At 48.7% G+C, this 24,050-nt stretch overlaps 1 long non-coding RNA gene and 1 pseudogene across 1 annotated transcript; both read left to right on the forward strand.

Annotated features, from left to right (window-relative positions):
- The window catches only part of LOC120381651, a 259,864-nt pseudogene extending 240,985 nt beyond the window's left edge, over positions 1 to 18,879 (forward strand).
- LOC120381656 lies at positions 14,517 to 16,682 on the forward strand. The gene is made up of 3 exons (XR_005588122.1): positions 14,517 to 14,573; positions 16,104 to 16,216; positions 16,624 to 16,682. It is a non-coding gene; the product is annotated as an uncharacterized LOC120381656 (long non-coding RNA).
- Positions 18,880 to 24,050: the final 5,171 nt, after the last annotated feature.

A 24,050-nucleotide genomic window follows, 5' to 3' on the forward strand; every position in this document is an offset into this window, starting at 1 on the left:
TTTTTTTTTTCTTTTGAGATCCTCCTGCCCAGGTATCCCTGGAAAAGCACAGGACAGATGGCGACACATTTTCTGATAGGGCCAGGCATCAAGGTGGAAGGTGTCGATATTCCATTTGTCCCACTGCCCCTTGTGTAGTCCCGTGCCCTGCACCTTCTCTCATACGGGCATACCACACCTAGTCCAATTAGTGTCCCAGACTTCCCATGATATTGGGCCCGGGTTGTCTTGCACACTGCGGGTGGGAAGGGCTTACTACATTACTTATAGGTTATCTGCATATGCAGCATGACACAAGTACTGTTAACAATATACAATGCACAGCAATACCGAGTCCTGACCACTGCAGTATGGTCCCACGCCCAAGCCACGACCAAACACTGCCTCTCCTCCTTCGACAGGGTCAGGATCTTAATGTGTCCAGTTGCTGGCAGCTGCAGCAAGCTGCCCCTGCAGGTTTTACGTGCTTTTGTCCATATTATAAGTCCATTGAATGTCCACAGAGAAATGGGTTATTGTCCAAGCCAACGTAACCACTTGGTATGGAATCAGGCGGTATGCCCTGGTTCAGTTATTCACAGCAATAAGATTTACAGATCCATTTGTGCACCAAAGTCCAGATAGCAGCGTGTGGATGTGTGTAGTTTGGTTGGGGCTGGTGTAATTGTGCCCCCAGAAATATGTACATTTCCAGCAAAACCCCTCCTACACAGTACGCCCAATTGTCCACCCCTTGCCATAGGCCATTGATCCTGCTCCTGCATAGTCATAGGAGAGGGGCACAGCCAAACATTTCCTTTGATGTGCACCATTTTTCACACCCCTCCATTGATGCCCAGCGAGCTCCTCCCCTTCTCCTTATTCCCATAGGGCTTGTAGGGCCCACCTTAGTTGCCGTTCTATTTCCAGGCACCATAGTAGCCATTACACAGGTGCTGGCCTCCCAGTTGAGCATTTTGCATTCCCATATACCTCTTCCTCTCCCCCCAGGTCAGCCTTTTGAAGCCATCCCCCACCCACATCATGCTAGCAGCAAGACCAACACCACAGACAAACACCACACAACATAGATCCATTGTATTCTGGGTTATTCTTCCACTGGTGCCAGCATGGTTGTAGAGTGTCTGAAAAACAAAAGAAACAATTTCCACCACCCCTGGTGGGGTCAGATTATTTCTTAATAATAATACCAATTCCTTTTACAAATGTCCTTGCTAATTGCAGGAAAAACAGAAGAATTACCTTCAGGCTGTCCTTATTCTGTTCTATAGTCAGGCTAGTGAATTACCCCACTCACTGATCATTCATGAAATTTATGAGGTGGCGTGCCTCAGTTTCCCACAGCTTCAGATTTCTGCTCTGTGTACACACACACACACTCTCTCTCTCCTTAGGGTTAACCTGTCCCCCTTATTTTCAGGCTTGACTTGTTTTTTCACCTCCCTTTTCTGGAGGGCCATAATCTAAGTCTTCTAGTAGCTTGTTTGCTGACCAGATGCATTCATTATTCTCAGGTTCTTTGTGCTGCAAATGGCAGTTTCCTCCTTCCCCCCATCAGCTGGGTAATTTGCATCCACACAGAGGCTTTCTTGGCTTGCCTCTGGATTCAAAGCTATCAGCAGCTCAGAGACTGTTTCAAAAGGGACACATTTCACTTCCACCGGGGTTCTTATTACTGTTCACTTTCATCTTCTGCTCCAAAACACTGCTTAAAAGATCTGAAAAAGCAAGCACAATCTACTATGCTCCTTTTGGAGCCCTAACAGGATTTTAATTAAGTACCATGTTTTGTTTGCATTTCTTTTACCCCTTTTTCCAATATACACGGCACCCCCCACCACTTGCTAGTCACATTCCCAGACCCCACTGCCAGGCCCTCCCCACTGATAGTGACTTTCTCACTCCAGCCCCACTCCTTTCCCCTGTGAAAAGACCTCACCCAGGGCTCCCTGCCGGCCCTGTGAGTGTGGGGCAAGAATAATCCATCCCATTCTGTTGTTGATTCAATATCCTTGTATAATCCCCTCCAATTTCCCATCTTTTCTCTTCAACTGTTAAATGGTGACACAAAATCTCCCAGAGGTTGGTGCTTCTCTCTTATATTGGCAAATATTTAGTTTGTGCCCCATTTTCTCCTCAGTTCTGAAATACTGATATCTAATGCTCGAAAATCTTCCCGCTTTTCTCTCCAGGTGTGTGACTGAGATCAGGGCTCTGATCGTACTGAGCGTGGCCCTGTTCTGACAGCTGCTGCAGAGACCCCAACCGAGATCTGGGCCCTGTTCTGCCAGGCACTGAAGAGACCTGAGGAGAGATCAGACCCCACTGTTGTGCCAGGTAAAACTGAGACCTGGACCGAGATCATGGCCCCCCCCTTGTGCCAGGCAGCGAACGACTGCGACCCAGACCGCTGCCTCCATTGTGCTGGGCACTTCAGAGACCTCGACTGAGATCTGTGTCCCCGTTGGGTCTGGCACTGCACTGACCCCGACCCAGATCACGTCGCACCACTGTACTGGCTGAAGGCCTTAGCCTGTCACAGTAAGAGAAGGCCATTCCACAGACAGTGATCTTTGATTCCTTCTTTTATACCTCTATAACTAGCTAAGTGATAAGAATACACCTACATTCTTAAAGTACAGGCCTTTGCAGACAGGCCTGAATATCTATATCCTAACACTTGGTTCTGCCTCAGCACAGGGGGCTGGAGTAGACGACCTCTCAAGATCCCTTCCAGGCCTACATTGAAATAATTCTCTTTTGTGCTGTGTCCTGTTCTACGCTGAGCTGTTTTGCATGGTGCCATTTGGAACTGGGATTGCCCCATGTTGTGTTGCATAGTTTTATGGTGCATTGTTTTGCCTCAGCTTGTTTGGTGTCTTTGTTGTGTTGGATTGAGTTGAGCTCTTTTGCATTGTGTACTTTTATCCTAAGGTGTGTCAGTTTGCTTTGCGTTGCTTTCTTCTCCTTAGTACTGTGTCATTTTATGCTGTGCAGTGTAGTTTTTTGTTGTTGTTTTTTGAATGGCCTGACACCACGTTTTTATTTGGTTTCATCTTGTTGTTTTTTATGTATCTATATTGCATAACATCATAGAAATGTAGAGCTGGACAGGACCTCAAGATGTTGTCATGTCCAGCTCTCTCTGCCAAGGCAGGACCAAGTATATGTAGATTGTCTCTGACAGAGCTTTGTCCTACTTGTTCTTAAAAACTTCCAGGGAAAGAGACTCCCCAGCCCCCCTTGTAAGACTATTCCAGAGCTGACCTGCCTTAGCTCTGGGGACACCCACACAGACTGTAGTGGTGAGCAGCTCTAGAGAGAGAGGAGACCCCAGTGAGTGGGCAGCTGGGTAAAGAGACTAAAGTTGGGAGGAGAAACATTGACGTGTCCAAGGTCACCCAGGCTGTCCGTGACCGAGCTCGAAATAGATCCCAGTTCTAGTGCCACCGTACTGCTGTTTTGGGCACTGAAGGTCTCTGCCACCCTGGTGTTTTAGGCACTGGTGCAAACCCTTAGTACAGACAGAATTTACACTAGTGCGCTCTGGCACTGGTGCACCATGTCCCTGTTTGAAGGCTTGCAGGAGATGGGGGACGGGGGGCAGTGACCTCCCTGAGGCCTGGGGCTGGCTGAACAGTGCAGCTGGTAAGGGAGGGGCTGGAGGTATGAGCCAGGAGCACAGCCCCACAGGACTGGACACTGACTTCTCCTGACCCAGGGGACACCCCCCAGCTGTGTGCAGGGACCGCAGCTGAGCTGCCTGCCAAGACAGCCTGTGCATCCATGGGCAAACCACCTCTTCCTGCAGCCTAATACAAAGGAGTCTGGGGACCTTTCCAAGCTGCGGGTGACGGGGCTCTGGCGTTACCGGGGTGTGTTCCTGGCTCTGTCCCTGACCTGCTTGGTGACCTGGGGGAAGTCACAGCCCCTCTCTGTTTTCCTCCTCCCTGTTGTCTACTTGGATTGTGATCTCTTTGGAACGAGGACTGTCCCTCTCTGTCTGTGCAGAGCCCAGCAGAATGGGGGTGCTGATCTCAATCAGGGTCTTTGCCATGTGCAGCAGGATGGGGCCCTGATCTCCATCAGTGTCTGTGCAACACAAGGCACAGTTGATAGACTCACAGACTTTAAGGCCAGAAGGTAGAGGTGTATTTCAGATGAGGTCTCATCAGTGCCTTGTATAACAGTACTAAGCCTTTCATGTGTCTGCTGGAAATACCTCACCTGATGTATCCTAGGACTGCATTAACCTATTTCACGGCTGCATCACATTGGCAGCTCATAATTATCCTGTGATCAACCAATACACCCAGGTCTTTCTCCTCCTCTGTCACTTCCAATTGACAAATCACCGGCCAGGGCCTGCAGTCTGTCAGGATAGGTGTGCTGGGTTGTTTTTAGGAATCTGAAAATAAAAGGTGAAGACGGCTGGTTCACAATATCCAATGAAATCTTGCAAACAATTATACAAATGGACCCTACTTCTGTTAAAACAACATGGTATTAATACTGATTCAAAACTGACATTAAAATTAGGAGAGAAACGCATGAGAAATGAACTGACACCTACTTACCATTTCTTACTGCCTACAATTTTAACACTCCCTCACAGCATCTTTTTTTCAAAGCGATGCACAGCACACAGTCAAGTTAATGAATGGAAGCACACCCATTATTGACTGCTTTGTGCTGCATGAGCATCTGATTAAGCACCTAATTACAACTGTACCACTGTAAGTGGAAATGCATCAACCCAGCTTAGCTCCACGGTGTCTAGATGTGAATGAAAAGTTTCCAAGGCTTTGGCTACACTTAGCACTTCAAAGTGCTGCCGCGGCAGCGCTTTGAAGCGCTAAGTGTAGTCGGAGCACCAGCGCTGGGAGAGAGCTCTCCCAGCGCTGTCCGTACTCCGCCTCCCTGTGGGGATTAATGTACAGCGCTGGGGCTCTGATCACACTGGCGCTTTGCAGCGCCGCAATTTGCAGCGCTGGAGAGGGTGTTTTTTCACACCCTGCTGCAGCGCTGCAAATTTGCAAGTGTAGCCAAAGCCCAAATGGGTCACTTGCTGGAGGATTCTCTGCAGCTTGAGGGCTTCAAACCACAATTTGAAGACTTCAGTAACTCAGACGTAGGTTAGGGGTTTGTTATAGAAGTGGATGGGTAGGATTCTATGGCCTGCTTTGTGCAGGAGGTCAGACTAGATGATCATAATGGTCCCTTCTGACCTTTAAAGTCTGAGTCTACATGGCAGAATGGTTAATGAAGAAAATACACTGAAATGCCTCTACGCAGTCCTGTTGACTTCTTCTCCCACCCCACCCCCCTCATGAGTTCTGGCCTCTTGGTCAACTCAGCTCCCAGACCCCCATCAGCTGTGCCCTCTCCCAACCTAACCCATTTCTACTGCAATTCTTCACCCTCCTCATCCAGGCAGGGGGTTGGTGCTGCAGCCCCTAAGGTACCTGCGTTAATCACTGTCTCTCATACTGGGGCTATTTACATTTCAGGGAACGATTCAGAATTACTGACGCTGGGAGGTGGGAGAGAGGAGAGGCTGAGAGAGCGTGTGCTCTTACGGCCACGTTCAATTCTGGTAGCCTCCATGTTACCTCATCCTCCCCCATATGTCTCCGCTCATGTCAGTGTCACCTGATCATAATGCCACTGGCTTCAGCAGAGCTCCTAGACAGGAGCTACATCACGAGAGGGTTACGGTACTGAGAGTAAAATACATCACAGGGAGGGTGTAATTATCCTGAAGTGAAACATTCCAGTCTAGGAAGTACTTCATTACTTAAAATTATGCTTGACAGGATTGGATTTTTATGAATAAATTGCAGTAAATGTTAATTTCACTGTACACACACACACAGATGAAAAAATATTTATATAGGTAATATACAGAAATGCTTCTGGAGAAAGTGGAGTTTGATTTAAGGATATTTACGCTGTATATTTTGGGTGTGACATTGACAATTTCTCTTTGAACAGTTATATGATTTGGCTTTTGGACTCTCAACAGTTACTGTTATTAAATAATTGTCTGACGACCCCCATAACTTCCCACAGCTCTGAACATTGAAATTGTGAACGTTGAAAAAAGGGTTTAAAAATAAATATCGCTATCTATTGAAATTAAAAGAAAGAAATAGACACAATGAATTTTGTCAAACCCACTTAACAGCAATTGCAATATGCTAGGGGATGGAAATTCACAACTAAGGCACCAACCTTAATTCTGCCCTGTAGTGACACCAGGCAATTGCCGTAGGGCTACGAATTAGGCATTTTAGTGTATATGGTTCCAGATTACAAATCGGTATGATCTAAAGACATGAGATCTTTTCCTCAGGAAATCACCGTCACTGGGTTGTTTCTCTTAGTGGTAATTCCCAGAAGTGAACAGATTAATAACATTTTATCAGCTATGAAGTGGCCATTTCAGATTTCTGGGGAGTGTCTGTTATTTTGCACTAGGTCCTTGGAGAGACGGAATCTTGGTTTCATTTTAACTTCTCCATGCTCAGCAGCTTCTGGAATTTGGTTCAAAGTATTTACATGTTTCTCTGCCCTATTCTTAAAAGTGCTGCTTTAGAAAGTGGGGAAGGGCAGGAACTGACTGCAGGATCAGTAGCTGAGTCCCTTAGATATTTATAGCTCATCGGAAGGAGGACGGGGATTGGTGGGTGTCTGGGGATTTAATAATAAACACACAAATATCATTGTTCTTAGTGAATTTTCATCTTCTAATTCCCATAACCCACTAATTATCCCTGGCTGCCCCCGGCAGTCTGAGGACGGAGAACTAGTCAACTCCTGTGGCCAGTGTGGAACCGAAGGCACAAGGATCTTTCAGTGGCTGACTCAAAGTCACCCAGAGTGAATTTCACTTCACTGGATAAAGTCCTAGTTGCCGAGCTCTGCAGAGGGGTGGGGAGGTGAATTCCATCCCCCATTCTTGAGCAATTCTCACCCTGATCTCAGACACTACCCCACCTTCCCCTGCAGTGATGGACCCACTTGATGCTGCCAGAGCCAGCTGCCATGCGAGCTAGAGAGGGCAGAGGCCCAGCTCTAGAACTGCTCCCCCTGCCCACAGCCCCCAAGCTGTGCTAGAGTTGCCCTGACTTTCCAATCTGCAGATCAGTCCGGCTGTCCCCAGCCCGTGCACCCACCACACACAATCTTTGTGACAACAAACATCCCAGGTTTGGGAAAGACCATCTGGGGCTGGCTGCAGTCTCCTGTTGCTGCTGTGAGGGGAATGGGGTGGTCCCTCACAGAGGATACAAACATACCCAGGGGCAGAAGGGAAATGTAGTTTCTTCCAGGGGTTTGAAATGTTTGGTTTAGAGTCCTGAGCTCTGTCTTCCTGTTTGTCTCCTCCTGCCACTTTCAGAGCTCTTGGAGAGACAAGGTGGGTGAAGTAATTGTTTTAGAACCAATTAAAAATACCTCTTTGCTATCCTGGGACCAACATGGGTACAACAACTTTCCCTTTGTACCCTCCCCATCACACCTCCCACTCAGCTGAGACTGTCCCATGTGATAGGAAAATAAGGGTTCAGTCCTGTCGCTGGATTGGGTCTTGCCAGCACTAACGGGAGTGAAAGCCTGTGTGCATTAATGACAGCAGCAGCTCTGGGACTCAACACATAGGGAGAAGAGATGGGAGGGAGCAGGTTGTGTTTGTGCCAGGTGTGAGTTACTCATGTGGGAATTCTTCACCGCTAGACGCACAGAATTCAAGGTCCAGCGCAGAATTTCTTTTTTTGGCTTGAAGAAGATACGTTCTGCCTGAGAAGTGCTACAGTTCTGCCTTTCACCCACCAGAGGCCCCTGTGGCACCAGAACAGGCAGCAGCCAGCTGGGTTCATCTTGGTGGGAATTTGTTGCCCCGAGCTATACCCCAAATGGGAGGAGAGTTAGTGGGTGCAACTGGGGAGAGTCCTGAGACACGGCTGCTGCTGGGGTGGGACAGGGTGGTCATTCTCGACTCGCAAGAGGGTGTGGAAAGGGCACAGGAGGAGCAAGTGTCCCCTATGGAGACTGCCCAGCCCCGGTTATCCAGTCCCAGATGCTTCTTCCCACCGTACCCCAAACCTCTTCACCCCTCCAGCCATCAGTTGCCAGGCTTCCCTCGCTACTAGCCCTTCCTGACTGCAGAGACCCTCTGAGCCAGTTGTGTGTCAGGGCTCAACCCTCTGGCTGCGTCCTCAGGGCACTTTCTTCCTCTCTCGGGGCAACGTGCCACAGGGGCCCCACAAATCTACATTGCTCAGGCTTTGGCTTCAGCCCCGGGTGGGGGCTCAGGGCCCTGGACTTCAGCCCCATGCGCTGGGACTGGAGCTTTCTGCCCTGGGCCTCAGTGAATCTAATGCTGTCCTTGCTTGGCGCCCGCCCTGAAACCTGCTAGTGGCCCCCAGGGGGCCCAGGACCCCTAGTTGAGAACCACTGTCTTACCCCACGAATCACAGCAATGTTCAGGTTACTGCCAGTCATAGAATCCTAGAATATCAGGGCTGGAAGGAACCTCAGGAGGTGTCTAGTCCAACCCCCTGCTCAAAGCAGGACCAATCCCCAACTAAATCATCCCAGCCAGGGCTTTGTCAAGCCTGACCTCATGCCAAAGGACCAGTCACTTACTGAGGTCAATTGAATCTTAGATCTCACAACAAAGACAACACTTGTAGCCAGTCCTGTAATAACCTGTATTAAGATTTATTTAAAAGGAAAGGAGAGTTGTTTACAAAGTTAAAGCTGGTAATCCTATAGATGCAGACGAGTTACAGTCTTAAATTTCAAAAGGTAATAGAAGCTTCTATAATAAGCAAGCTCTGCATATTCTTTAGGACTAACCCAGCCTAAGCAGCTGGGGATCTCGTGCTTATGCCTAGAAACTTTGCCCCCCCCCCTCCCCCCGAGTCCAAGCAGCATACAGTTCATCAGTTCCTTCTGCATGGGGTTTTTCATCCCCTTCCTGCCATGTGCTCTGAGCTGCAAAGTCAGCTAATGGGAAGTCAAGAGCACAACAACAGTGTTTTGTCATCTTTAACATCCCATAATAGTCTATCTGGTGTTGATGGACCTTTCCTGCCAGGCAGGGTGTAATGCATTCCATTGCCAATCAGCACTTCACCTCGGTAAAGTCTCTCTCCTGTCTGGTGATTTACAGAGCCACAATGCAACTAGTCAGATATTAACCCAGGCAGCAACTCACAAGCATTCAATAAAGTGTAAGCGCATTCTTATAATCCTAATACTAACACAGGTGAGTCAGACTGATTCCAGCGATGCGTTTGTCCCTGTTCAATGAAGACATGGGGGCTTTTGCAAGAGCTAACACCTCATCTGCCAGTGTCACAGGCAGGCTGGGCAGGGATGGTGTCTCTAGCCTCTGTTTCCCAGAAGCTGGGAATGGGTGACGGGGTGGATCATTTGATGGTTACCTGTTCTGTTCATTCCCTCTGAAGCACCTGGCATTGGCCACTGAGCTAGATGGACCATTGGTCTGATGCAGTGGGCAGCTCTTATGGTCACAGTCTGTATGAGGAGTATCTACTCATTGGGACTCACTGGGGAGCCACAGAAAGGAACAAGATGTGCTGAGGCAAGAAGGCCTCAGTGCCCCTGGGGTCACACTTGCCAGAGGCTAAAACTAGGCCCAGCCCATGAAGGGGGCACTGCCAGGAGAGATTGTATAAAGGCTGGAGCATCAAACAGCTTTGTAAACCTGAGAGAGCTGCCTTGGGGACAGTGACAGGGAGAATCCCCAGAGTGACTCCTTTGATTCTGCTCTTCTCTGGCCTTTGGTTCTTAGAATCATAGAACTGGAAGGGTCCTCGAGAGGTCATCTAGGCCAGTCCCCTGCCCTCAAGGCAGGACTCAGTATTATCTAGACAATCTCTGACAGGTGTTTGTCTAGCCTGCTCTTAAATATCCCCAGTGATGGAGATTCCACAACCTCCCTGGGCAATTTATTCCAGTGCTTAACCACTCTGACAGTTAGGAAGTTTTTTTCTTAATCTCCATCCTAAACCGCCCTTGCTGTAATTTAAGCCCATTGCTTCTTGTCCTATCCTCAGAGGTTAAGAAGAACAATTTTTCTCCAGCATCTTTGTAACAACCTTTTCTGTACTTGAAAACTGTGATCGTCCCCTCTGAGTCTTCCCCAGTTTTTTTCAATCTTCCCTCATAGGTCATGTTCTCTAGACCTTTAATCATTTTTGTTGCTCTTCTCTGGACTTTCTCTAATTTGTCCACATCTTTCTTGAAATGTGGCCCCCAGAACTGGACACACTACTCCAGTTGAGACCTAATCAGTGCGGAGTAGAGCAGAAGAATTTCTTCTCGTGTCTTGCTTACAATACTCCTGCTAATACTTCCCAAAATGATACTTGCTTTTTTGCAACACTGTTGACTCCTATTTAGCTTGTGATCCACTAGGACCCCCAGATCCCTTTCCACAGCGCTCCTTCCTAGGCAGTTATTTCCCATTTTGTATGTGTGCAACTGATTGATCCTTCCTAAATGAAGCACTTTGCATTTGTCCTTATTGAATTTCATCCTATTTACTTCAGTCCATTTCTCCAGTTTGTCCAGATGATTTTGAATTTTAATTCTATCCTCCAAAGCACTTGCAATCCCTCCCAGCTTGGTATCGCCCACAAACTTGATAAGTGTAACAGAGAGACTCTGCTGCTGGGAGGATTTCACCATGTGTCAGAGGGTTACACCCTGGTAGGAGGGGGCTAGGCCTGTACTGGGATAAGGTCACTCTGTGCTTCACAGTGTGGCAGAACCTAGAATGTCCATTGCCAGGGAAAATGCTGGGGGGAATCGACATGTAGAAAGGACAGAAGCCCTGGCTGAATTCTCTCACCTTGTCCTTCTCGCCCTGGCAGGGTGCAGAATAACATCCACGTTTTGCCCCAAATCAACCCCTCCTCCCAGCAGGAAGGACATGGCTGCAGTGGAGCTGGCTCAGGTAAGGGATTCTCAGGAGCTGGTGGTGGGTTCTGCTTGGAGGGAGAGCAGCAGTAAATGTATAGGATGGTGGGAGCCAGTGATGAGCTGCCAAAATATTAACAACAGGTTCCCTCCTCCTCACCTCACGAGGGGGTCATGCCCCCCTAGGGGTCGTGCTCCATCCAACCCCATGCTCCTTGACACCCCCGGGACCCTGACCCATCCCCGTCCCCTGACTACCCCCTGCTGCCCCATCAAACCCCTCCTCGCATTCTTGGTGCCCCCCTGGAACTCCTGTCCCATCCAACCACCCCTTCTCTCTGTCCCTGACTGCCCCCCAGCACCTCATCCAACCCCTACTCCTTCCTGACGGGCCCCCGGGACCCTTGCCCCCATTCAACCCCTTGTACCCTGCCCTCTGACCGCCCCGATCCCTATCCAGCCCCCCACAAGCCACCGAACACCCCCTCCCTGCTCCCTTCCCCCTTACCACACTGCCTGGGGCCAGGACCGGGTCCGCTCTGCCGGGACTGCGACTGGGCCGCAGGACCCGACTCCCCGATCCAGGCTGGAGCCGCTCGGCCGGGACCGCGGCCAGCTCTGCCAGGACTACGACTGGTGTCACAGGACCCGACTCCCGATCCGGCTGGAGCCGCTCAGCCGGGACCAGTGCTGCAGGGCCCGTGCTGGGCCAGATCAGAGCCGCTCAGCCGGGACCAGCCCGAGCCAGGGTGCTTGGCCGGGCCAGGGGAGCCGCTCAGGTGGAGCCGGACTGGCCGCACAGACGCCGCCCTCCCCGCCCCGGCTTACCTGCCTGCTGCTTGTTTCAGGCTTCCCGCAAACATTTGATTCGTGGGAAGCAGGGGAGGGGGAGGAGAAGGAGGGCGGAGCGTTCACAGGAGAGGGGGAGGTGAGCTGGGGCCGGGGGCCGGGTGGACAGCTGCCCGAGCCTTTGTTAAATTTAAAGCTTTTAGAACCGGTTGTCCTGGAACAACCGGTTCTAAAAGTCTTCTAAATGTAACAACCGGTTCATGTGACCCGGCTGGAGCTCACCACTGGTGGGAGCTGCTAGAGGTGGTGGGAGGCAGGAAATATCTTGGCTGGAGAAAGGGACAGGATGTGACAAACCTGCTGAGACTTGTGTAATGTAGGGTGTGATGGGTTGTCACCCCGGTGTGCAGTCTGGGGGGCTTCTGGGAACCGCTGTGCCCTCTAACCCTCAAGCTGGGCTGGCCCTTCTCACACTGCTTTGCTGGAGATTCAGCCAGCCTCTCCAGGGCCTGTTATCACCCAACACGACAGCAGGTGGCGCCAGGCATCCAACTAAGCTACTTGAGTGCTTTACCTGAGCCACTCAAGGAGAGAGAGACAACAGCCAATTTCCCAGCGATAAGTGTTAGCAAACAGATCAAAGCAGATTACTTAGCAAATAACCAACAACTCAAACCAAGCCTAACATACTAGATGGATAGAATTTGAATTAGCAGTTTCTCACCCTGACTGATGCTACAAGCGGTCCACCAGGTTTCCATACACAAGGTAGAAATCCCTTTACCCTGGGACCAGCACATCCCTCAGTTCAGTCTTTGTTCCTCAGGTGCTTTCAGGAGTTCTCTTGTGTGGGGAATGAAGCCAAGAGATGATGTCACACCCCACCTTATGTAGCTTTTCCATATGGCAGGAACCCTTTGTTCTAAACTCAGTTCCCAGTCCAGTTTGTGGAAAAATACAGGTACCAAAATGAAGTTCATTGTCATGTGGTCTGGTCACATGTCTTTGTTGCTGAACCATCAGCATTGTCCGGCTTCTTCACTGTTGTACCTGAAAGGCTCATTGTGGGTGTTACTCAGAGTAAGCACATTTGAAAGACAGATACAGAGTCAATATCCATAACTTCAGATACAAACATGATCCATGCACACAGGTAGGATAATCATATTCAGCAAATCATAACTTTTCCAGTGACACACGCACATGACTCATCTTGTACAAAATGCCTCATGTCCTAATCATATTATAATCCTGCCACTATGCTGAATATGGGCTGTAGTGTCAGATAGGTCCTAATGTCAAGGCACAAGTGTAGGGAATGAAACTTCCTCTTTGTGGAACAGGAAATAACCCCAGCCAGGGATGGGAAAACTTCCCAGACTCCCAGTGCTGGAGCCTGAACCTACTGACACTTCATTAGTTACCCCACCCCGATCTTTGTGGCAACTGCAAACGTTATCGGTGATGATTTTATATTCTCTTCCAGGTCATTGATAAGAATGTTAATAGCACAGGGCCAAGATCCAATCCTTGTGGGAACCCCCTAGAAGGAAATCCACTCGACCATGGTTCCCTATTTACAATCCCAGTTTTTAATCTATTTAATGTATGCCGTGTGTATTTTGTACCTTTCTAGTCAAAATATTGTGCTGAAGCAACTCATATGCCTACGTACTATTAGCTGCAACCAAACCTTTGATCTCATCCAGTAAGGATATACAGTTAGTTTGATAGGATCTATTGTGTCTACACCTTTTTAATGGGTACTAATTATATTACCCTCCTTTCTTTATTAATGAAATCCAGTATCGGCTGCTCCATTCTCTTGCCCGGTATCGATGTCAGACTGACACACTTGTCATTAGCTGCGTCATCTCTTTGATAGTTTTTAAATATTGGCACAGCATTAGCTTTATTCCAGTCTTCTGGAATTTCCCAAGTGTTCCAAGTCCTAATTAAAATCAACATTAACAGTCCACCACACTCCTCCAGCAGGTCTTTCAGAACTCTAGTTCTCTGGACCCACTGATTTAAACACATCTAACTTTAATAGCTGCTGTTTAACATCCTCATGAGTTACTTCTGGAATGGAAAGACTGTCAGCGTCAACATCTTATGATATGAGTTACATCATCTGTTTTTCTCCAAATCCAGGAGAGAAATATTTATTGAACACTTTTACCTCTTCTGCATGTTTGTTGATTATTCTGCCATTTCCATCTAGTAATGTAGCACTACCATTGTTAGGATTAATTTTGTACTTTTAAAAACTTCCTTCTTATTTTCATTGGTTGATCATTGATTTCTGTTAGCTTCCCTTGCCAACTTTCTACAATTCTGACCTTCTAACTTAGATTCTTTACTATTGACTTCCCTTTTCTTCCATATATTTTATTTGGAGAGTGTTGGGATTCCTACCAGGGAGCCACCAGCAGGGTCCAGAGACAGCCCCATCTCCTATATTAAGCTCTGGCTAGTAGGTATATGATAAATGTGATGACCCTGCCTCCGTCTGTCAGCTGGGAGACACAAAGGTTCTCTCTTTCTACCCTCTGATGCCACCTGGCTGTTCTAGGCAAGGTGAGGTGGGACTCTGTTAACATGTGCCTCCCGGAGCTTCCATTTACCTGGTGCTACTGTTCTGTGAGTAGTGGGGTTGTGAGTGGGGCAGCAGGTACTGAGTGTTGGACTCTTGCTCTTTCAGGGGCCAGTGACCTTCGAGGAGGTGGCTGTGTATTTCACCAGGGAGGAATGGGCTCTGCTGGACCCTGTTCAGAGAGCCCTCTACAGGGATGTCATGCAGGAGAACTATGAGACGGTGACCTCACTGGGTAAGGAGTCCTGTCCCTGGGTTATTAGAAGCTGTGGGGTCTCTAAAGAACCTGAGCAGTAATAACTTTATACCTTTATTCATCATCCAAGTTTTGACAAGTTTCTTTGTCCCCCTTTTTCCTTGTCTCCCATAGACTAGCAGGCAGCAGGGAGGGATAAGGTAATGAGAGACGAGGAGGAACACAAGAAGCTCCCAAGGCGCCAGGAGGTGGTGCCGGCTGAGAGTAATGGGAAGAAGGAGAGGGCAGTGTGGAGGAAGGGCACCCAGGAAGTGGGCTGGATGGATCAGTGGGAGGAGGAGAGGTTTGGGGATCTAGAGCTGTGGGGGATCCCAGACCTTTAACCCTGAATCCGTACCCAAACCTCAGGTAAATCCCAGACTTCAGCATAACCACTCTCACAAAGCCTCAGCTTAATATAAGGCCCTGAACTGTAGCAAGCTTAGGCCACGTTTACTAAATCGTATCACTAAATCGACCACGGCTAGATCAATCTCAGTGTGTCAATCCCGGCTGTAGTGTCGACCTGCCCTTAATAACCCATTTATCTATGTTCACCTCCTTGCCCCTCCATGCATGGTCCAAGCTAATAAGCAATACTCTGATTATGACATCTTACCTCTAGCGAGTATGAAATTGCCCCCAAGACGTGAGACTGGGTCATAGATTGTAAAATCAGGTCGGTGTCAAGAAGAGTGAGAGTTTGGAGAGAGTCTTGTCACCCCTCTTCCCTTCTGCAGCAGCCACATTCTGTCTTCCCTCCAGGCTCCTTGTATCTCTGAGCCTGTACCTCCTGAGGCTGCGTGGCCCAGTTCTTGTTTCTGACCTTCTCCTTTTCCGGAAGAATTAGAGGCTGTTGCTTCTGAATGTTAGTGTGTAATTCCCAGCCTTCTCCTCCCACTGGGAGTTTAATTCTCCCTCCCATTACCCTGAGTCACTAGATTTCCTAATTCCCCAAAATGTGCTTTTGTGATGTCACAGTTCAGGGTAGCGAAGCCTTTGACCTGCCTCCATGGTCTGCTCAAGGAATGGCCCCTCAGGTATCAGGCCTGTAGCCAGCCCCTCTCTATGGGCAGGGACCCACATGCCTCTCCTTTTGACCATTGTGTGAAGAGTGCCGCTTGTCCTCCACTGTGTTTGCTGGACTAACGTCCAGTTCCTGTGCTTTGCTTTCTCTCCAGGGGCTGTGAGCAGTGTGTGTGTGAAAGAGATAGTGGGGTCTATCCGTTCCCCCATTCTATGTCTGTCTTGTGTATTTAGATTATAAATTCTTCAGGGCATGGGCCAGCTACTATTCTGTGTTTGTACTCTGCCTAGCACAATGGGGACCCACTGTTAGTTGCTCCTTAGCACTAAGGTAATGAATATGATTTATAATCATAATAACTCTCCTGCCACTTTGAGCCAAGGAAGCTGGCCTTGGGATGTTACTGCTTAAAAATGAGCTGGGGGTTAAAACCATGGACTATTCTTTGTGCCAAGTATCCCACAAATTCCACTGACCTCCCTTGTTTTCTTTGCCTGCAATAGGGTTTCCAGTTTCTAAACCTGATGTGATGTCGCAGCTGGAACAGGGGAAGAGCCGTGGGTCCCAGACCTCCAGGGCTCTGAGAAAGAAGTGCTTCCAAGAGCTGCCTTCGCAGGTGAGGACTTGGTTAAACCAACTCAACAACTGTGTGGGAATGCAGGAAACATTCGGGATGCCCTACAAAGACCCTGTGAGCTCTCCAAGTTCAGGATTGTTCCCTGCAGACGTGGAATCATTATGGCAAATGTCACTCATGGCTTCCCTCCTATTCTGACTGACAACTGGCAGCAGGTCCCTCCCGGATCTCTCTTTCCCCTGAGTGTTCTCATGAGATGCAGACCAAAACTGATCCCTTCCTCTCTCCTCTGGGGAAGGGTTTGGGGAAAATCAGCTCCTAATAGGTTTGATCTCTCCCCACATATTTTGGATTGTTCATCCCTTTTTCCATTCCTCTCTCTGAGATTTTCTTTCTTTCCGGTGCAGGTAGTGATCTGTGTCTGGATTCTCTCTGTCTCCCATCAGGTGATGGGATGGTGAATCAGAATGAGGAGGAGAAACCCCATCAGGAAGATGCTGAGCAAGGAGAACCACATGGAACTTTATCAGGAAGATCCAAAGGGCATGTTTCCGGGAGTTATGCACTCCCAGAAAAAACAAAAGCCTGTGAGACTCAGGGGAGGCCAGAGGGAAACTTGAGTAGCCTCTCAGACATTATAACAAGCGACAGAATCAACTTGGAAGAGACACGCTACACATGCCATGAGTGTGGGAAAAGCTTCAATCGGAGCTCTGCCCTTATCAGACATCAGACAATCCACACAGGTGAGAAACCTTATGAATGCTCTGAGTGTGGGAAATGCTTCATTGATAGTTCAGCCCTCATCTCACATCAGCGAATCCACACAGGAGAAGCGCCCCACACATGCGCTGAGTGCGGGAAAAGCTTTAGTCAGAGCTCAGACCTTATCACACATCAGAGAATCCACACAGGAGAGACGCCCTACATGTGCTCTGAGTATGGGAAAAGCTTTAGTCAGAGCTCTACCCTGAACACACATCGTAGAATCCACACAGGAGAGAAGCCCTACATATGCTCTGAGTGTGGGAAAAGCTTCAGTGGGACCTCACACCTTATCAGACATAGGAAAATCCACATGGGTGAGAAACCTTATGAATGCGCTGAGTGTGGGAAAAGGTTTAGTCAGAGCTCAGACCTTATCACACATTGGAGAATCCACGCAGGAGAGAAGCCCTACACATGCGCTGAGTGTGGGAAAAGCTTTAGTCAGAGCTCTACCCTGAACACACATCGTAGAATCCACACAGGAGAGAAGCCCTACACATGCTCTGAGTGTGGGAAAAGCTTCAAACAGCTCTCTGCCCTTATCACACATCAGAGAATCCACGCAGGAGAGAAGCCCTACACATGCGCTGAGTGTGGGAAAAGCTTTAGTCAGCGCTCTGCCCTTATCACGCATCAGAGAATCCACACAGGAGAGAAGCCCTACACGTGCACTGAGTGTGGGAAAAGTTTCAATCGGAACTCTCACCTTATCACACATCGTAGAATCCACACAGGGGAGAATCCCTACATATGCTCTGAGTGTGGGAAAAGCTTCAATCAGAACTCTCACCTTATCACACATCGTAGAATCCACACAGGAGAGAAGCCCTACATATGCTCTGAGTGTGGGAAAAGCTTTAGTCAGAACTCAGACCTTATCACACATCGTAGAATCCACACAGGAGAGAAGCCCTACACATGCTCTGAGTGTGGGAAAAGCTTCAATCAGCGCTCTGCCCTTATCACACATCAGAGAATCCACGCAGGAGAGAAGCCCTACACATGCTCTGAGTGTGGGAAAAGCTTCAATCAGCGCTCTGCCCTTATCACACATCAGAGAATCCACAGGAGAGAAGCCCTACACATGCGCTGAGTGTGGGAAAAGCTTCACTCAGTGCTCTGCCCTTATCACACATCAGAGAATCCACACAGGAGAGAAGCCCTACACGTGCACTGAGTGTGGGAAAAGCTTCAATGTGACCTCATACCTTATCAAACATAGGAAAATCCACATGGGTGAGAAACCTTATGAATGCGTTGAGTGTGGGAAAAGCTTTAGTCAGATCTCTACCCTGAACACACATCGGAGAATACACACAGGAGAGAAGCCCTACACATGCGCTGAGTGTGGGAAAAGCTTTAGTCAGCGCTCTGTCCTCATCACACATCAGAGAATCCACACAGGAGAGAAGCCCTACATGTGCACTGAGAGTGGGAAAATCTTCAGTCCGATCTCTACCCTTAACACACATCGTAGAATACACACAGGAGAGAAGCCCTACATATGCTCTGAGTGTGGGAAAAGCTTTCGTCAGTGCTCTGCCCTTATCACACATCAGAGAATCCACACAGGAGAGAAGCCCTACATATGCGCTGAGTGTGGGAAAAGCTTCAATCAGAGCTCAAACCTTATCGAACATAGGAAAATCCACATGGGTGAGTAATCTTATGGATGCTCTGAGTGTGGGAAATGTTTCTTTAATCATTCAGGCCTCATCTTACATCAGAGAATCCACACAGGAGAGAAGTCCTACACATGCTCTGAGTGCGGGAAAAGCTTCAAGCACAGCTTAAACGTTGTCTCACATAGGAGAATCACACTCTGAGTGCGGGAAAAGCTACAATCAGCGCTCAAGCCTCATTAGACATCAGAAAAGCCACATGAGAGAGAACTGTAATAAATCCCTTCACTAGGGTTGGCCAAAAATTTTTTTAAAAAAAATCACATTTGCTCATTCCCACATAGTGATTTTTGTACCATCTTCACTGTGGTCTCTCAGCTCCACCAGATCAGTTGCCTGCTTCTGCCTTTTGCACCTCATCCTTCTTCGGGGTCAGTCCTGTGATCTTTTCTATCACCTCCTTTCCTTTTGAGTCACAGGAGTGTGTTCCCTCCGGCCAGGAATGTTCATCCCTCCAGGTGGGGGGAGAGAGGTTGATCCCAACAAGCTACACTGAGGCAAAAACTACCCGTGCCTGACATCCACTAGGACTGTACATGTCGTTGGCTGCTCAAGTTAGTGATCTTAATGTAAAAAATTGTAGTGCAGATGCAGCCCAGGTGCAGGGGTTGGCATTAGCTTCCCCCTTGACCTGACCTAAACTCCATCACTTTCCCTAGTCTAAACAAACCCTGAGCATCACGGTTATACTGTTCCCCCATTTCACAGCAATTGTTAGTCATCGAGTTCTCCCTTGGGGAACAAATTGTTTCATTCCCGGTTGTTCTGATGTTGCTGCAGGTTGTGCTGGAGAGCAGATATTTTCATCATCATTTTTCGCACTTAAAATATATTGAACTATAACAAAGAGCAGGAACAGGGCAGGGATAGGGGAAAAAAGGTCATTTAACCCGTTGCAACAACGGACGTAGTTAGGGTAAGTCAGAGGGATTCCCTTATTCCCTATTACCATCCTCCTTCAATCCGTGCTAGAACCTAAGAATCCTTTTCCTTTCCCCTGTTGTGGGATGGGAGACTTCCAAAAGTGCTCCCTGTGCTATAGCACATGGCTAAGCTCAGAGAATAAACCCCAAATAGCCCCTGAGCTTTGTTTTTTGAATTCTGTGTTTCCGATTACTTCAAGCCTGGGCATTGTGATTATTTACCAGTTTCTCTATCCCTGTTTCTACCACTGTTTCTGTAACATTTTTTGTTTTTTTATGGGACAGGGTTGTTATTCCTTTGCCTAACCCCAACCTGGAAGGCCAGGGTGTCTGTTTTCTCTGGCCCCTCCCCACAGACAAATCTGACAGGGTTGAACCTGCCAGGAGCAAACAAAATGCCCCACTGGTCACACACACACACACAGCAGATATACACACACAAGACAGAGAAGAAACTGAATTATTTGAGCTATCAACATTTCCACTTTCCCACAGCATGTTAGTTCTGAAGGTTGTTTTAATTTGTTTATTTTCTTGGAACCAGAACTGGGGAAAGAGACACTGGAGTCAATGGAATTACAGCAGGAAGGGATAAGTCTCATGATTCGTCACTAACCAAAGGCTTTGTGAACAGAGCGATAATGTTACTGAATGGTCTGGCTAACCCTGCAGTTAGAAACAATCAGCTCTGTGGGTGGTAAATTTACAGAGGCTTTGCTGCTGATCATGAAATCCCAGCTGTTTAAAGGTAATGTGCTTCTATTTCAGTGCCTCTGGAAGTACAGAAAACAATGATCTGTGTTAAAGAAAAGTTGTCATTTCTCAGAGCCCCAATTTCTATTGTGTGTGTACAGGAAGGTTTGAATGTGTAGCAGGTAGTTTGGTAAAGCTTAGCTATTTTATGTGTGTAACAGGCTCCTGCCCACCTCCAGCAGAGGTTCAATCACATACGATGGCAACTTACCAAATGTCACACAAATTAGTTCATCCCTCCCCATATTCAGTCTCTGACCGGAATGTTCGAATGAGGCAGAGAACTGGGAAAGTATCGCAGTAGGAATACATTAAAAAGTGGGATTAATCAGAGCTGGGCTGCAGACAGAGCCTGTTCTAGAGCTGGTGAAGTGACAGGGACACACTCCCGCTAGTGCTGGCTCTGAAATAACAGCAGAAGCAGATCGAAGAGAATGAGCTCATGGGCAGCTGCCCTGGCAGTGCATCACTCACCTGGCAGGTGTTACACAAAACACAGCACTTCCCCCCACTGCCACCACTTCATTATACTGTCCATGGGGCTGTTTGTCCTGCAGGACTTTGATCTCTTGGGTGGTCCATGGTGATTCATAACAGAGCCATTAGGGAGCAGGAGTCATCCCAATGGAAATCTCTCCACTTCTTTCTCAGTGTTACCTTCTTAGCCCTGGCTTTGGAGATGACCTTAGCCTTATCCTGTCTTGATTTTAGGTAGGATTTTGATCACCTTCTGGGGCTTGGCAGCTTACAACTTTTGAGGGCTTTTCTCTGCCTTTTTGGTCCCTGCTGCAGTCAGTACATTCTAGACATGGGCATGGTGACCTCCCTGGGGATCTTGACAGCTTTAGCCAGCTTCTTGGTGGCTATTTTCCTGCTCACAGCCACTGTCTTCTTCTCATGCCTTGTCCTGGGGGCCCAGCTGCTGGTTGAATGGGAAGGAGCAGAGGGTGCTGGTGACTTTAGCCCGCACCAAGTGGCCTTTGCTCGTCAGACTCCTGAACCCCAACTGGATGTGGTTCTTGTTCTTCTGCACAGCACAGCCCTGGAGAGGAGGGATCTGCAAATGTACATTCATATGATCCCTTTGTTTAATTGACGAAAACATAAACTAGACACTTAGAGGATTGGAACTGATTTCAGCTGATGGGCAGGTTTGCTAGGTTTTTATGCATTTGGACAGTGAAATGTTGAGTGTTACATTCATTTCAAGCATCCCCGTATAGTGGAGCTCCTGAACATAATGGAGAATGGAAATGAAAATGTTTTCCCTTTTTTTTAAAAAATAAAAATAAAAAAATAAGAGGCTTATTAGAGGGCATTTGGATTTGAAGCAGGGACCACTTGATCTGCAGTCAAACACTCTACCACTGAGCTATACCCCCATGAGAGCAGATGCTTTCCCCATTGTAGCTGAAGCACATCAGTGATTCCAATAGCAGGGGCAGGTTCTCTCTGGGGCACAGAGATTTTTCGGGGAGTTGGTGGCTCCTTTCTTTCCTCACCCTGGAGTAAATGCAGCTTTTTATTCATTGGTACATGTTTTATGGACTAACAACAGCAGCTTGAAGAAAGAGGAGAGTGAATATCTCACTCTCAGGGCTGAAGATGGCCATGTCCCCTCTGTCTGACCGTTGCCATTGCAGGAGAGAAGGTTTCAATGAAATTGAATGCCCTGGCTCAGACTAGAGACACAGAAAGGTTTTTGCTGTTCATTGAACAGCAAAGGAAATTGTGTCTGTATGTGAAACTGAGGAGGGACATGAAATGCCCACAGGGTGGCGCAATGCCCTAAGCTAAGGCAGGAGGGTGAAGGAACGGGGCTGAGGAATGACTGAAGTGGACTCACCTGGGATTGAAAAGACATTTGTTTGTGCCGGGTAGTGAGAAATGTGACATTAATTCAGATGCAGGGTTGAGGCTTCTTTAGCTCCTTGTAGAATGTGAACTTGATTTCCCTGAAGGGAGAAAGGGAAAGTCTGGGGCGGCCTTTAGTCCCTGGCTGGAGCAGTGTATAAAAAAGGCTCCAGAGACGCAGCTGGCAATTACAGGCCACTAAGGCTAACGTCAGTACCAGGCACATTGGGTGGAATTGTAGAGCCCAATGATTAGACTCATAGCTAACCAGGATTTGCTGGGTAAATCTATTGGGTTTCCGGAAGCGGGCGGGCGGAAGCCCGCCCAATGCTAATGGATCCCCCTCAGCCTAAGGGAGGATCCACAGGGCCTCAGAAACCCACTAATTCCGGGGGACAACTAATAAAGAACAGGGACAGGAGTGCGGTCAAAGGGTCATAAGAAGGGAGCCTGACGGGGACACCGAGCAGAGAACCCCAGACAGTGCCCACAGCTCCTCGAAGGCTTCAAGGGAGCCAGCGGACGCCGCCCAGAGGAACTCCGCCCGGAGACGTGAACGGACTAAGGACCGGAAACAATCCCCACAGTTGCAGGAGTCTCTGTTGGCCAACCGCCTCTCCCTGGTCACGTAGATGGCCATTTTAGCCAGGGCGAGGAGCAGGTTGACCAGGAGGTCCCGCGACTTTGTGGAGCCACGGATAGGGAGTGCATGGAGAAGGAGGTAGGGGGAAAAGTGCAGCCAGAAACGCAATAGGATATTGGTGAGGAGCCGGTATAGGGGCTGCAGCCTGGCGCACTCTAAATAAACGTGCGCCAGGGTCTCCACTTTGTTGGGTGTAGCGGGGTGGTCCCCTGCTCCTGCCCTGCGGGGCTTGAAGCAGCCCAGGAGAGGGCTGGGGCAAGGAGCCTGGGCTGATTGGGGGAAGCAGGCTCAGCTGTGGCCATGCTCCAGTCAGGCCCAGCTGGCCCCTAAAAGAGGCTGTGAGCCAGGAGCCCAGTCAGTCTCCCTCTGTTTGTAGCAAGAGAAGGGCCTGGCTGCAGGGACCTAAGCAAGACACCTAGATTGGGAGCAGGGCTGGGGAAGGGCCAGAGGAGCTGGGAGCTCTGGCCTGGAAAGCCCCAGGCTGCAGGCCTGACTATAGGCTGAATAGGTGCAGGGCTGCAATGGGGCAGCCCAGGGGGAAGCAGAGGCAGCAGGTCCAAACCCCTTTGCCTGTGATGAGTGGCTCATACTGCAGTCTGCCCCAGTGAACGGGGGCTGGATGGAGACTGGGCAGTAGCCAAGACTGAGGTGAAGTGGGGATAGTGGGTGGGGGTTCCCCTGGGAGGGGGAGACCCAGAACTGGGGGGGTACTGCCAGGGTAAAAGAGGCACTGGGGTCCTGGGAGGGACAGGGGGCCAGCTGCGGTAAGGCAGATCACCGGCCTGCAGAGTGTGCTCTGATGGCTGGAGAGCTAATTCCCAAGACGACCAGCAGGAGGTGCCGCTGGGTGAGTCTGCCCCTGCTTACATTGGGGAAGAATGAACATGGTTTTTGTAAAGGAAAATCATGCCTCACGAATCTACTATAATTCTTTGAGGGAGTCAACGAGCATGTGGATAAAGGTGATCCCGTGGATATAGTATACTTAGATTTTCAGAAAACCTTTGAGAAGGTCTCTCCCCAAAGGCTCTGAAGCAAAATGGGATAAGATGGAAGGTCCTCTCTGGGTTAGGGAACTGGTTCAAAGACAAGAACGAAAGGGTCTGATTTTCAGAATGGAGAGAGGTGTCCCCCTCGGGTCTGTACTGGGACCAGCACTGTTCAACATAGTCCTAAGTGATCTGGTTAAAGGGGTAAACAGTGAGGTGGCAACATTTGCAGATGATACAAACCAACTCAATTTAGTTACG

The sequence above is a fragment of the Mauremys reevesii genome, linkage group 14 (genome assembly GCF_016161935.1).
Source record: "Mauremys reevesii isolate NIE-2019 linkage group 14, ASM1616193v1, whole genome shotgun sequence".
In the NCBI taxonomy this organism is placed as follows: Eukaryota; Metazoa; Chordata; order Testudines; family Geoemydidae; genus Mauremys; species Mauremys reevesii.